At 40.6% G+C, this 13,637-nt stretch overlaps 1 protein-coding gene across 1 annotated transcript in view; it reads right to left on the bottom strand.

Moving 5' to 3' along the window:
* The window catches only part of RYR3 (ryanodine receptor 3), a 518,939-nt gene that overhangs the window by 297,154 nt on the left and 208,148 nt on the right, over positions 1-13,637 (bottom strand). The window lies entirely within an intron of this gene.

The following is a 13,637-nucleotide window of genomic DNA, read 5'->3' as shown; positions in this document are numbered from 1 at the left end:
AAAGAGGAGAAAAAAGATAAACGCGGTATCATGTTCCCAAAAAGCTGATAACTAAATATAAAAGCGGCTGTGCTTTTTATTTCCCCCACAGCAATGAAGATATTTAAAATGTTCTTCAGACTTTAATACTTTGTAGGAATTTCAATGCTCTTCACAATATTTCCAAGTTTCTTGAAATCATTTGCAGTAACTTCAGTTTCTGTATTTACAAATGTGTCAACACCTTACATTAAAATTAGACATACTAAATAATTTTCACATCTTGTCAGTCTAAGCAAAATTGTCCCCACACACTTATATTCTTACAAGTTAACTGATGTATCCTTATAGGCTCCTGAAAGCTTATATTGTGGGGCATACTCCCACACCAGACCTATGTCTTAAACCGAACCAACTAAAATTACATTTCCTGTTATTAACCCTGAGTTACATGGTTCTCTGATTCTTTTGTGTTCCTATTAGCTCTATAATCATAAGAAGTCAAGAGTTGTTGACCCCAAAAAGCAGCTCTGAAAAACTTGAGTTCCTCTCTTTCTCTGGTACTACTGGAAACTTCTCTGAGCTCTCAGGACCCTCTTTATAGTGCTACCAGACAAGCAGAGGAACTCAAATGCTCCCCACCCTCAGGATTGAATGAGAAGTCACTGTGCAGAACCCTAGAGCCTTCAGATGTCAGGTCCTACCTCCTCTAAGACAATGGTCCTTAGATCCTTTTAGGCTCTAAACTGAACCAACTAAATTACATTTCCTGTTATTAACCCCAGGTTATGTGGTCCTCAGAATCATCTGGACCCCACTCCACAGTGTTTGCTCCCGCAAACAGAAATGGGGCCTGATAATTTCCATTTCTAACAAGGTCTGGATGATACTGATGTCCCTGTTCCAGGGACATTTTGAGAACCACTGCCTTTAATGGAGTAATCATTCTTCAGTGCTATAAGAGCCAGGGAATTTTCCCTACAGAGCCTTTGATCATCAGCATGCTATTGCTATCATAGAACATGCGATGCACATCAGGTGCTTTACAGACCTCCACAGCTCATCAAGGTGGGAGTGATCTCCCCCACTTTGCATGTCAGGAATATGATGCTAAAAGGGGGTGAGTAGCTTGCCTTATATATCAAGCTGATGCGTCAGGGGGATATATTAACATGGGCTTTTCTGGCTCTGCTCTTTATGTTCGTTTGCCCACTGTGTGTAAAGTGAATGTACACAGCACAGGAAGAACAGGACAGAAGCCACTTCCTCAGTTCCTTCATGGAGTGAGAGAAGCTGAAAGAGCTGGGACTTAATGAGTTTTAAGCTTTAAGTGGTATCCACGAATCACCTCATTTTATCTTCTTAATTAATGCTATAAAATGACTATGGTAATCATCTCCATTTTACATCTATACAAACTGTGGCTTAAAGAAATAAAGTAGCTTGCTCAAAGTCATACAGGTTCCAAGTGCAGAGTTGGGACTCAACAAAGCAAGGGCACCAAATCATATGCTACCATGTCTCCTTTTCTGTAGTTTGGTAGGATGAGAGATAAGAATGGTGGAAAAAAATTGTAGTACAAATATAAACAGTGTGCCCATTAAGAAAGATAAATCATATGGCTAGAACAGCCTCGGAAGGTAAAAAGGGTGCCCTCAGAAAGAGCTTCATTGGGAGGGTAGACCACCACAGACTGCTGGTATGAACTGATGGGAAGAAAGGAACTCACCAGGTGAGGGCCTGGGAGTGGAAGCTATGATTCACATATGGAAGTCTAAGATCATTCACTGGTTAGCGCTGGGGTTGGTGAATGGAAGCAGCTGGAGACAGCTGTTGTAGGTGGTGAGGTTATGCAGTACTAAGACCAACTGGTCCAGCAGTGTGGGGAAGGCTACCTCTGTTCAATGGCTAAGGGACACAGGTAGGTTTTTGAAAGGATGGTGTCATGATCAAAGGAACTCAGACTGAAAAATAGTGGATTAATGGAGGAGTCAAGCTCAGAGTAGAAAGGATCATTTTCTCCTTTGATTTCCATGGCAACATTAGGAGGGGTGAATATACCTAAAATTTTGAGGTCTGCCTTTACTTCCCCTTTGCACTCATATCCCACACTAAATCCAAAGCAACTTTTAATGCCATCTTCAAGATATGCTCTGTGTCTAACCAGCTGGTACCCAGATGCAACCAGTGTAGTCATCTCAGGTCTCACCTGAACAATCATAGTGGCCTCCCACTGTGCTCCCTGCTCTGCCTTTCCTCTGGGTATGATGCAAGCTAACAGGGAAGCCAGAGTCACTCTTTTAAACCTGTCAACCACATCACATTACTTTCTTGCTCAAAACCCCCTCGTGGCTTCCAATGCCACTTAGAAGTAATAAAGTTCTCCCTAAGACCCTGCATAAGGAGTTGGCAAGTTCTTTAAGAGGCCAGGCAGCAAGTACTTTAGACTCTGTGGGCCACATACAATCACTGTAATATAGTTCTCTCTCACTTCTAGAAATTTAAAGCCATTCTTAACCTGGCGAGTGTATGTAAACAGACTATAAGCTGGATTTGGCTGGCTGGCTGTAATTTGCTGAATGTTACTCTCCATGATCTGGTTCCTTTACACTTCTCTGACTTCACCTACAAGTGTCATGCTCCCCATAACTCCTTCTGCTCTAGACATATTGGCCTTCCTCTATATTGTAGACAAACCTGCTCCTTCCAGAGGGCCTCTGCATACATGTTTCCCTCTGCCTAGGATGCTCTTCTCTCAATCTCATAACTAGTTTCCATCCTTTATTAATTTCCATGCTCAGCTATCTCATTAGAGAAGACTTCTCTGATCACTCTTTGTAAAAAAAAAAAAAAAAGTTACTCTATCATGATTTTCTGCTTTATTATTTCTCATGACATTATTAGTAGCTGACATTAATTCATGTTATTTTTGATATCTATGTACCTTCTCTTTCCCTAGAATATCAGCTTCATGACATTGATAGAGCAGAGGACATGGCATTTTTATTAGTGGCTGGTACATAGGAGACACACATTAAATATTCCCAAATGAATGAATAAATAATTGGAAGATGTGGTTCTTTTGTCTCCATTTTGCAGATAGGAAAGAAGAAGTTGTGGACAATTTAAGAAACTTCCCATGGTTGGCTTATAAGCAGGGAGTTTGGATTTGAACTTGGGGCTAACTACAAATTCTAGTAACTGTTCACTATTGAAGACCAACTATGGAATAATATTTTAAGAAAGATACATGGAAGATTATATGCATCCATTCATGTGAGGAGATCCAGACCTCAAGATATAAACTTTCCTGGGATGGTGATGCTGTCCCTGCTATGAGTGATCTTATCTATCATTACAAGAAAAAGGAGAACATTCGATACAACTTCACAGGATAGGGGTTGGTCAAAAAAAAAAAAACTGGTAAAAGTCCCTGATGCCATGCACAGAGGAAAAATGTTCCATTAAGTCATTAATTCAATCATTTCACCTGTAATTTCAAGATTAATTTCTAACACTGACATTTCTTTTTGTAGTTTCCAGAGGACACTGCCTCCCAGTGAGGTCAACCACATATAACAACTGAGGAGGGGGTAACTCAACTTCTATCCAGCCACACATAAATGCTTCAAGACTTGTTAGATAGCTAAGCTGTATCATTTTATGATCTAGAAACTAAATTCCATTTGGGAGTCCTAGGCTCTAAGAAACATTCCAGGGCTCCAGGAAGGTTCCTTGCTATATATAATATAACCCACCAAGCTTCAGGGGCTGTATTTCTTGGAGGTCTTACAGAAAGGCTATGATGTCATTTTCTGGATGTGCATGCATGTCCTATAATTCTCTTTTCTCATCCTACTTCTGTTCCACTCTTTGGCCAAAGAAAGAAGTCCTTCTACAAGGTCACATAACATGAATGGAACCTGATGGCAGCCCTTTATATTGCCCAGGTTTCCATGTCTTTCCGTACAAATGACAACTAATAATGAAATAATGAAAGATTCTACTCATGATTTCTACTGCTAGAAAACAGATTTTTAGGTATTTACTTAGGTGAGAGGAGTCTTTAAAGGAAATCAAAATCATTGTATAAAATTTGATTCAATGAAATGAAAAGGTATATTTTGTTACTGAAAGAGGATATGAATATTTGTAAATGCTTATTCTCTAAAACTTCACTATAGCTTTACTGTAGTTTTAAATAAAATTCAAATAGGGTATTTTGGAATTCAACTGTGATTAAAACTAATCTGGAAATATAAACAGTAAAAAATTTTTATTCTAAGAAGAACTGAGTTTTAAGAAGTGACATGAAGCAAAATTAATTCACTCTGATATGGATTCAGCTGATAAACAGATCTGACCATATGAAAATGTAGCATTTGATAAACCAGACTTTCAGTACAACAATGGGAAGCTAGGATTATTAAGCACATGTCTCTGATGTGTGGATAGCAAATCAGAAAAAGCATTCAGTAAGAGCTACAGGAAACATAAGAACATAGATTCTGCGTGGATAAGAAAATTAAATATTTCATTTTAAAATTGAATTCCAGAACAACCAGCCTGTAATAGAATAGTCTATATTCCATACAGACCTAATACTTATCCATGCTTTAAAATAACAAGTGCATTCACAGGAAATAAAAGAAATACGATTGTACCTAAATTACTGAACTTCAGAACAATGGAAACGCCAACATTTAATAGGCTACAGAAAGATTATCGCTATGACAAAGAGTTAATATCTCATTGAAATGTAGGAAGACACCAAGGCTCGAATAAACCAGAAGGCAAAGATATGAATGATTCATATCAGAATAAAATTAAAACATATGGAAAAAAATTTAATCTCTTTCCATAATGAAAGGACTGACAATTAAAGGAACTTGGATATATCATTTCACATCTATGAAATTTGCACAAATGGAGGGAAAATGCTGTTGCAGTTGCAGTTTAGCTGATATGGTCCTGTGCAAGGTGGCACTGAGTACATCTTTTCTGCAAGGCAATATAGCAATATATAAAAAGAGCCATAAAGGAGTCTATAACCTCTGCTGGAGTCATTCTACTTCTGGGAATAACTCAAGAGAAGCAGGAATATATGCACACAGTTGCAATAAGAGAATTATAATGAGTGCAACAAAACAAAAACCTGAAAAGAACCTAAAATCCAAAAGAGAATACTGTCTAGTAAATTATGGGGCTTCTTTAGGATGTTCTATTCTGCAACCATTAAAGGCTGCAATTATAGAGGCTATGTGGAAATGGAAAAATGCTTATGACATGTCATTGAAAAAAGCAGAATACAAAATACCTTCAATTATTCCATGTATATACACAAAGATGATAAGGAAACCTATAAAAATGAAATAGCTACTTGGTTGGTTGCAGAACTATTGGGCTTTATCCTTCTCTAAGTTTTTCTTTAACATTAGTACTGTATCATAATTTCAATAAAAAATGTACCGTGGGGGGAGGGGGTGAACATACTGCATGGGGTTAAAAAAAATGGAGCTATAGAAGGATTTTTGTCTATCCATTAAATTTTCAGTTGCTCAAGTGTGCAGTTAATTTGCTAGGATCCTTAGTAAAATATTTGGCCCACCTCAATGGCAGACCAAGATGCATTTTTAGCATGAGTGCTTTTAGAAACTGACTCCTAGAATCTAGTCTTACCTTGATATGACATGGAAACCCCAGAGAGTCAGCCTTTATTCAAGACACCTCCAGTCCCTCTTTTAGCTCCATGAGGTTCAGCTCCAGACTCCATAGGAAAAAAAATCTCTCACCACAGGGATTCATACTTGTGTTTCAAACCCACTTGGAGTCTCTGATTGCTGTGGACTCCTCATTTTGGATCCCAATACTTGTGGCTCAGAACTTGGCTGTCCACCGTTCTATGTTTCTCAAGACTTCCTCACCCAGCCAGTGGATGCTTATACCTATTAGAGGCTGGAGGACCACCCCTTTCTGGCCAAACTTCCACGACCCCGCTCAAGCAACTTTACTTTTTATGAGGGGTGGACAGATAAGGCTGTACAATAACTGTCTCACTCAGATACCAGAAGTACTGATGGACATGTTTCAAACAGGTCTTGGATTATAACTACCTGGTGACAAAGAAGATATTTCCTCCTCAATGAAAGTAAAAAAAGGGACCTCATTGTAGTACAGTGGAACTCAGAAACCCTAATTTAAGGATAGGAGGGGCACAGGCACAGATAGGTTCATAATTAGAGGGCAGAGCCAGCAAATAAAATAACAGGATTTCAATAGGTCCATCACAGCCACCCTGACTCCCTGTAATTTGGTGTGAAACCCCAAAGAGTCCAATGCAAGACATTTAACTTACTCCTTCAATACCACTCCCTTTTTATTTGGATCAGACATTCCACTTCTCAACTAGGCAGCTGCCAAAGCCTGCTTTTCCCGAGCTGGGCAGAGATGCCTCTGACTCCCTGAGGCTCCCCATGGATAAAAACGCTGCAAAAGTAGGAAGTATTGTTGTTTTGACACCTTGATTTTCTACTAGTAACATTGGGGTAATATGAGCCTAAAATCAACAGTTGAAGGTGCCTGAGCCACTGGTTATAGAAACCTGCATGAAGGAACCCCCCAAAGACTCCCCCCGTCTTACGAAAGCCTTCAAGTGAACGTGGGGCACTCAAGCAAGGCAGCCCAGGCCCTTCAGGCAGGGCTGTCACATTCCCTGCATATTTTGCAGGCCTTTTGGGATACTGTGAAAAACCAAAATCATAAGAGAATTTTACTGAAGTTCAGAAAAAAGGAGGAAGGGCTAGCATCTGACAGCCCCAGTGTCCCAAATTCAGTGGTCATGCAGTCTTACCTGGCAAGTCAGCTGTTGGTTTCCTCAAAAGGTAGGCCCAAATGTCAATGGCTAAGAGGCCCAACAGGCCACCCCTCACCCTTCAAGAAAGGGTGACAACATTTGATGGCAGAAGGACCTTCAGCAGTCTCTGACTGCAGGGAGCCCCACCTCCTACACCTACCATATCCCTCACATCACAGCATGGAAGGAAAAATAAAAGCCATGTAAAAAGCCATGTAAAAGCCATGCACAGAGAGCCTATTATAAAAGGCATGTAAAAGCCATGCACAGAGAGCCTATTCTCCTGTTTCTTTCAATTTTTAAGTATACACACTGCTAATAAAAAGGGAAAACATAAATAAGACCAGACAACCTCCCCAATCCTGAATGCCAAACTTATCATTCCTGTGGTTTATAATTTATTGAATCTAGCCATCCCTCCCTCTTGGAAGTGCTAGAATGAATTCTCTTGGATGAGAAGGCTATGCAATCTCCTTTTTGTTCATGTCATTAATTTCACAGCTACACAGAAGTATTTCAGGACAACAAGTTGAAAGGCCAGAGACTAATTTAAGAAACTGTGAATTCTGGGTCATGAGCATCATTTGCGGCAAAAACCCACATGGCAATGAGGTAGTCTCTTCTAGGAAAATACCTACTTGTTTTTCATTTTGCAAAGAAAGGTCTGGCCCCTTGCATAAGTCAAATCTGAGAGGGCTCAGGTGAGCTGGGGACCAGAGAGTAGCTGTGATTGCAACACAGAGTTGATACTTTCTTATGGCACTTGAAGTCACGAGAAGGAAGAGCCCCTGGGCGCTGAACACTTAAATTATGATTGCAGGGCTGAGGACAACAGGGCTCTCCTGCCTTTCAACTTTTCAAAAATAAAGAGTTTTGGGCTTAGAGTAGCTCAGTGGTACAGTATTTGTTTAGCATTCATGAGACTTTGGGTTCAATCTTCTGCATGTATACACACACACACACACACACACACACACACACACACACACATACACTATAGTTTTTGACCCATGAAAATGTATGTAGACTTTTGCAGCCATTCTCCCATCCTCTGTCCCATTTTACTATAGTTGTGGAACAAATTAAATGACTCTGAAGTCCCTATTAGACCCGGGATTTTGCAGATACTTTATGTGAAGGAGGTGGATGAGCACTTTCCACTGAGGGACAACAGTGACTTGAGATGCCTCTAAATTGGGCCTGGGGTCATCTAGAATGCATCTGTGATTTCCCTTGGGCATAGGTACCACAGGAAAGTTAGACAAAGCAGCTTTGGCACACATTTCTTATTATGACACCTTTTAAAAATCAACAGGAGAGATTTGTCCTGGTGCTAATGACATTTAGACCGATGACAAGTATACTTTGGAAAAAAGTAAGGCAATTCTTTTCCTCTGAGTTTTTTTCCTCTCCCATAGCTAACAGATGGATTTCTAGAGTTGGACATTTCCAAGTGCATTCTTTACAGAAGAGGACTCCATAAGCAAAATTTGTTTTTCGCTTTTCTGTTTTTTATATGAAGCACCTATTCTCCTTAGCATTCATCAGATCTCTGATGAACCAACGGCCACAGAGGGTCAAGACCAACGACTTGGCCTCATTACTTTTTACTAAATGTAATGTACATGAATATTTTTTACAAAGAGTCTAACATTTTAAAAGTCAGATCACTTTGATATGACAAAATAAACACTAACTCTACTCTTTGTAAAAATAAAAAAAAATCACTGTTCATCCTGGGGATTTAAAGTTAAAGGAGAGTAAATTTTTATCATATAATCCCTGCTAAGTCTTACTGTGTGCAAACATGTCTACCTGTGTGTGCTATAAAGTAGAAGGTGAAATTGAATATAGTCTATTTCCCTCTCTTCTGCATTCCTTAAACCTACAGATTTTTCCCCTCCCCCCTGATGTTCTGTATCACTGTCTCTCCATTTTCTTCATCTTTCTATCTCTGTTGTCCTCGTCCCAACTATGATTATGTTGCATGTACATGGATTCAACCTGTTCTCTCTACATTCACATAGAAAGCCCAAGGCCAAGTTTATATTCCTACGCAGAACAGCTTGATGTCCCCTTGAAGTGTATGCAATGGTCTGGGGTAGAGCAACTGATGCTCAAGGGCTCTGTGTACATGTGGATCTGTGGGTGGAGAGGAAAACAGGTCTTCCTGATACTCTGTACCTGTCCCTGGACCAGGATCACTAGAGGAACTTTAAAAATGAAAGAAAAACAAGAAAAGTGCAAAACAGAATGCTGAGCCGCCTTCCCAAGACTCTGATTTGTTGGTCTGTGTTGGGACCCGGGCTCTCTGCAAATTCTGATGCACATCCAGGCTTGACAGCCTCCCCTCTGGGACTTTCACAGCTACACTGGACCCTGCACCTCAAGAATCAGTATGATACTATGATCAGCAGGTACTACTCTGCTCTCAGAAGCATCTTCTGCACCCATGATTAACTTTCCTTTTAATATTTCTCCAGAATTCCCACGGAAGCAAAGAACAAATATGATCACTTCCCCTTGGCCTTGACAACTGTAGGGCTGATATTCAACTCTCTCAATGCTACTACCATACATCTGTGAAGATGGAAAGACATAAATCCTTCCCACAAAATCTATGTGTGGTGAGGACCCCCGACAACTCCAGCTTGACACAGAAAGAGGTCCAGACCCACCTTGATCATCATCATCCACCCATCCTCACAATAACTGATGGTCACCTGGACCTTTCATGAGCTGCCTTGAAGGCAGTGGGGACCTCTGTCCTCACCTACCTGGACTCTACAGGACCTGGGAAGAGATGGAGTTAATGGAAAATACAGAGAAGTTTGGGGGACAAGGACTGGCACTGTGCCTACTCACTGGTTGGTCACATACCCCCCCTGGAATGGGTCACTTCTGATCTTCTGTCCTCACTCTGATTTCTATGACTTGCAGGTCCCCTTCAGGGTGCACCTTGGTAATCTGCATTCTTATTTACACTGTCTCACTTTCCTTTCTGCAGGTCTAGCATCATTCAGAGTTGTGACCGTGTAGCACGGGAGCAGTCAGACACGGCTGCGTTCAAAAGCCCACCTTTCAGAGTCCTGGCTCAGGTCCAAGTGTTTGCCCACTGCTAGCTCTTTCAAATAAAAAAGGTAGGTTTTTTGTTTTGTTTTGTTTTTCTTCTACAGCCTCCTCTGCCGATTGGTGAATGGAAGCTGGGACTTGAACAGAGCAAGCCTCACCTGATCTATTTTCTCCCCTTTGTGCAGGGAGCAAATTTATCACACTGACATTGGGAGGGTAACCTATTGGGCTGACAGCAAAACCTGATTTCCCCTGAGCCACAGGACACCGTGGCAAGGGAAGAAAGCATATTAAAAGGAGTACCCACAGAGCACCCGTGAGAGCAAGAGGAGGGCTAATGCTAAAGTGCTGAGTATGGGTTACAATGTGGGGAAAACAATTCCTACAAAATTAATAAAACTCAAACTACTCGTGTTCATGTTTGTCTTCTCGAAGTGGATGGGGGAAAATAAGCCAGTCATTTTCCACAGGCCTTGTTGTGGGCATCACTGATGTCATGTGAGGACATGGTACAGAACACTGCAATATCTCTGCTCTCCCCATGGGCAGGGATCTCTGGCAACAGGGAGTGCTCCTCAGAAGCACTTCTGAAGAAGCAAGTAAGTTATCTGAGGGAAGCAGTTTGTGATGGTCCTCAGGGACGAAAGCCTGAGGAGAGACAGACAGACTGACAGGAGCCAGAGCAGGTTGTACCATCCCTAGAAAGCCAACACTGTCAATATCTACATATGCAGATATCATAGGATTCAAGGAAGACAGTCTTCAAGACGCTAGAAAACTGCCATGAAACTAGAGATTGGAAAGGACACAGCGCGCTTTTAAAATGAATGAGCAGAGAAAGAGCAGCACAGTTCGATACAGCTGTGGACCACAGGAACACTGTTGCCTCAGAGAGCAAAACGGCTGAGTAAGCTTTCATATGTAAGCAAGGCAGGGGAAAAGGAGAGGCTAGAAGCACATTGGAGTCATCATTGTGAAGGTTAAATTCATGTTCTTCATAAAAATAAAGTCTTGTTCTGTCACGAGGGTGATATAAGTTGCCTCTCTTCTGGTGTTGCACTAGTATCTCCTCCAATCTCATGCCAGACTGGTCATGGCAGGAGCAATGAAATATACATCCCCAATGCCAGAATTTATTCTCTAATATTAGTCTCTGTGAAATGAAACCAGAGATACTGAAGAGTTGTCCAATTTCATGTCTTGTGGCTGAAAAATTCAGATAGACCTGGGTCACCCTTATTACTCAAAGACATCAGTGGTAATGTTACAAAAGGTTAATGATGCTCCCTTGGCTCAAACAGGGAGCGTCTGAGCATCCAGGAGAAAATGATGCCTGTATTTTGTAACATATTTTGAGAGATGTGATTCCAAGATGATAGTGAATTGATAGTGGTGGCACATGGCATGAAGTGGCCACTATAATGCACCTGTGAATTTCCAGTGTAAACTTACAGCAGGATAATTTGGTTCAAATTATGATAGTAGTGAATTTGTAAATCACTAGAAGACTATAAAATAAGGTCATAAATTAGGCTATTCAGAATGCGGGGTAATGTATTCGGGTTTTGACATCAATTTCATTATCATAGTGATCCAGGTTCTCTTGGTGGTCACTTATTTTTTTAAGCTAGTCTGTAAAATTACAGATCTATCTGGGAGAGAATGCTGTGCAAGGCCTCCTGGGTTACAAACTGGATGGTCTAAAGTCAGCTGGAAGGAGCTTCAGGAGCTCTGGGAACAGTAGGGGTGGGCTACTATCTGACTCAGCATCCTCCTTCTTGGGATCCCACTGGAATTTGTCACAAAAAAATTGGATTTGGCCAGTGATACTTTCCTAGATCAAGTTTGTGCATACAAAACAGATCTTATAGCTATGGGTCTTTTGCTTTGAAGGGATACACACATGTATACATGTTAAAAATAGGATCCTCTCTAAAGGTAGACGTACCTCTGTTTTGTGATAGAACTTGAGGATAAACTAAAGTAGTCCCTACTGAATGAAACATAGGGTCGTGTGAAATATGGAGCTCTCGATTATTTTGGCATGTTTTATAAGATACAGCAATTAGATCATTCTTCAGAAGAAGGGATTAAAGAAATTGACTTAAAAATAGTTCAGTGTAACAAATCTAAATAATAGAAGCTTTTTTCTTCTGTTAGGATTACATTTCAGTGGCGGAATACAGTAAGTAAAATAAAAAGGGTAGATATACATAGGTTCCTCTTTTACACAGGGATGCATTGGAAATACTTGCCTATCCAAATGTTGAGTGATATAAACCATGCATTTGAAAGAAAAAAAAACAATACCAAAGGATGTAAAGACCATTAGAATTAAGTTAATATATTTAGAAAAATGTACATGTCAACGAGTCCATAATTATGGATCGACAGACAAATGGGAGAAAGGGACTGACAGAACTCAAGAATGCTCTCAATTCCTGTAAACACAAAAATTTAGATGAGACACAAAACTAGTTGGAATTGTATCTGTTTGGATCAGAGATTTAACACCATGAATTCCCCTTTGCCCTGGGAACAGGTCAATCTAATAAAGAATTGCAATTGAGATGAGCAGAGTTAGAGGTGAGGTAACCACAATCTAGGTGGCTTTATGTGGGGGAGAGAGACAGCAAGGAGTTCAGAAGGGATCTGTGCCACAGGAAAAGACTGAGGCAATAAGAGGGGGGATTGGAGCTTCGCATAATGGGTTAACATCTCGAGGGAGTCTGGGAATTCTGTTTCTTGCGCTGACTTGGACTGAAATGAGCTAATAAATCATGAGTCGTATCCCTGTTACTTCACCTACCCTATGCATTCGAGAGGTCGCCTGGAAGGAACAATGAACTGGGAGACAGCAGTTGCTCATTCTCCCAGCAACCAGGGTCAACTGTCTAGGGTCAAAGAAATGTGGCTTCTGCTGCTTAGACTGCTCCCAGGCCCTTAGCATCTGTTCAGGGAGTTAGGTCTTCCTGGGTAGGATGCTGAGATGAACATAAAGTCAAGACCCCCATAAAATTGACAACCCTGAGCAGAGCAAGAGGTTCTGAAATGCTATCTCATTAAAAGTTCAACTCCCCTCTTTTTCTAATGTTGGAAAGCCATAGGTTTTAACTCGTGTAGAAACATGTTCTAACCCATTTTAAGGCAGAGGGGTTATGAATTTGAGATATATGCTGCTTCAGATTGTTATTTCCAACATGTGTGTTAATTCTAAAATTGTAACAGGGTTTGCAAATAGTCTCTTTACCAAAATGGCATGGGAAATTCCCCAGAGAAGATAGAAGGTTAAGTTGCCAGGGTACTGAAGTATGTGGACACAATACTACAGAGCACTGGGGGGAAAATGTCTCTTTCTCCTCTCTGGCTGTGTTCTCGATCGAAAATGTAGAGTATGATGTTCAGTTTCAGAGGTTTGGCACCATAGCTCTCTCTGCGTGATTGACTGAAGATGCCTCAGTAATTACAAGTTGGTCACCTACACCCATTGAAAATGTGGAGGCTTTTGCACCCTAGCATTTATTTCTGAAAATTTCTAAAACCAAATCACAATTTTAGAAAATAAACAACTGTAAAGATACAAAAAAGTAATGCATTCAGCTTACCATTCTACTATCTCATCAAAGACTTGAAAACAAAAAATTTTTTTAAAAAAGTTTCACTACAAATTTCCACCCCAGCCCAGAGGAGCCAGACTCGGGGGAGTCGCCCAAGATGAAGCATCCTCTAAAGT

This window comes from Spermophilus citellus (genome assembly GCF_964194105.1).
Source record: "Spermophilus citellus genome assembly, chromosome: 4".
In the NCBI taxonomy this organism is placed as follows: domain Eukaryota; kingdom Metazoa; phylum Chordata; class Mammalia; order Rodentia; family Sciuridae; genus Spermophilus; species Spermophilus citellus.
This window is presented reverse-complemented; position numbering and strand designations above follow the sequence as displayed.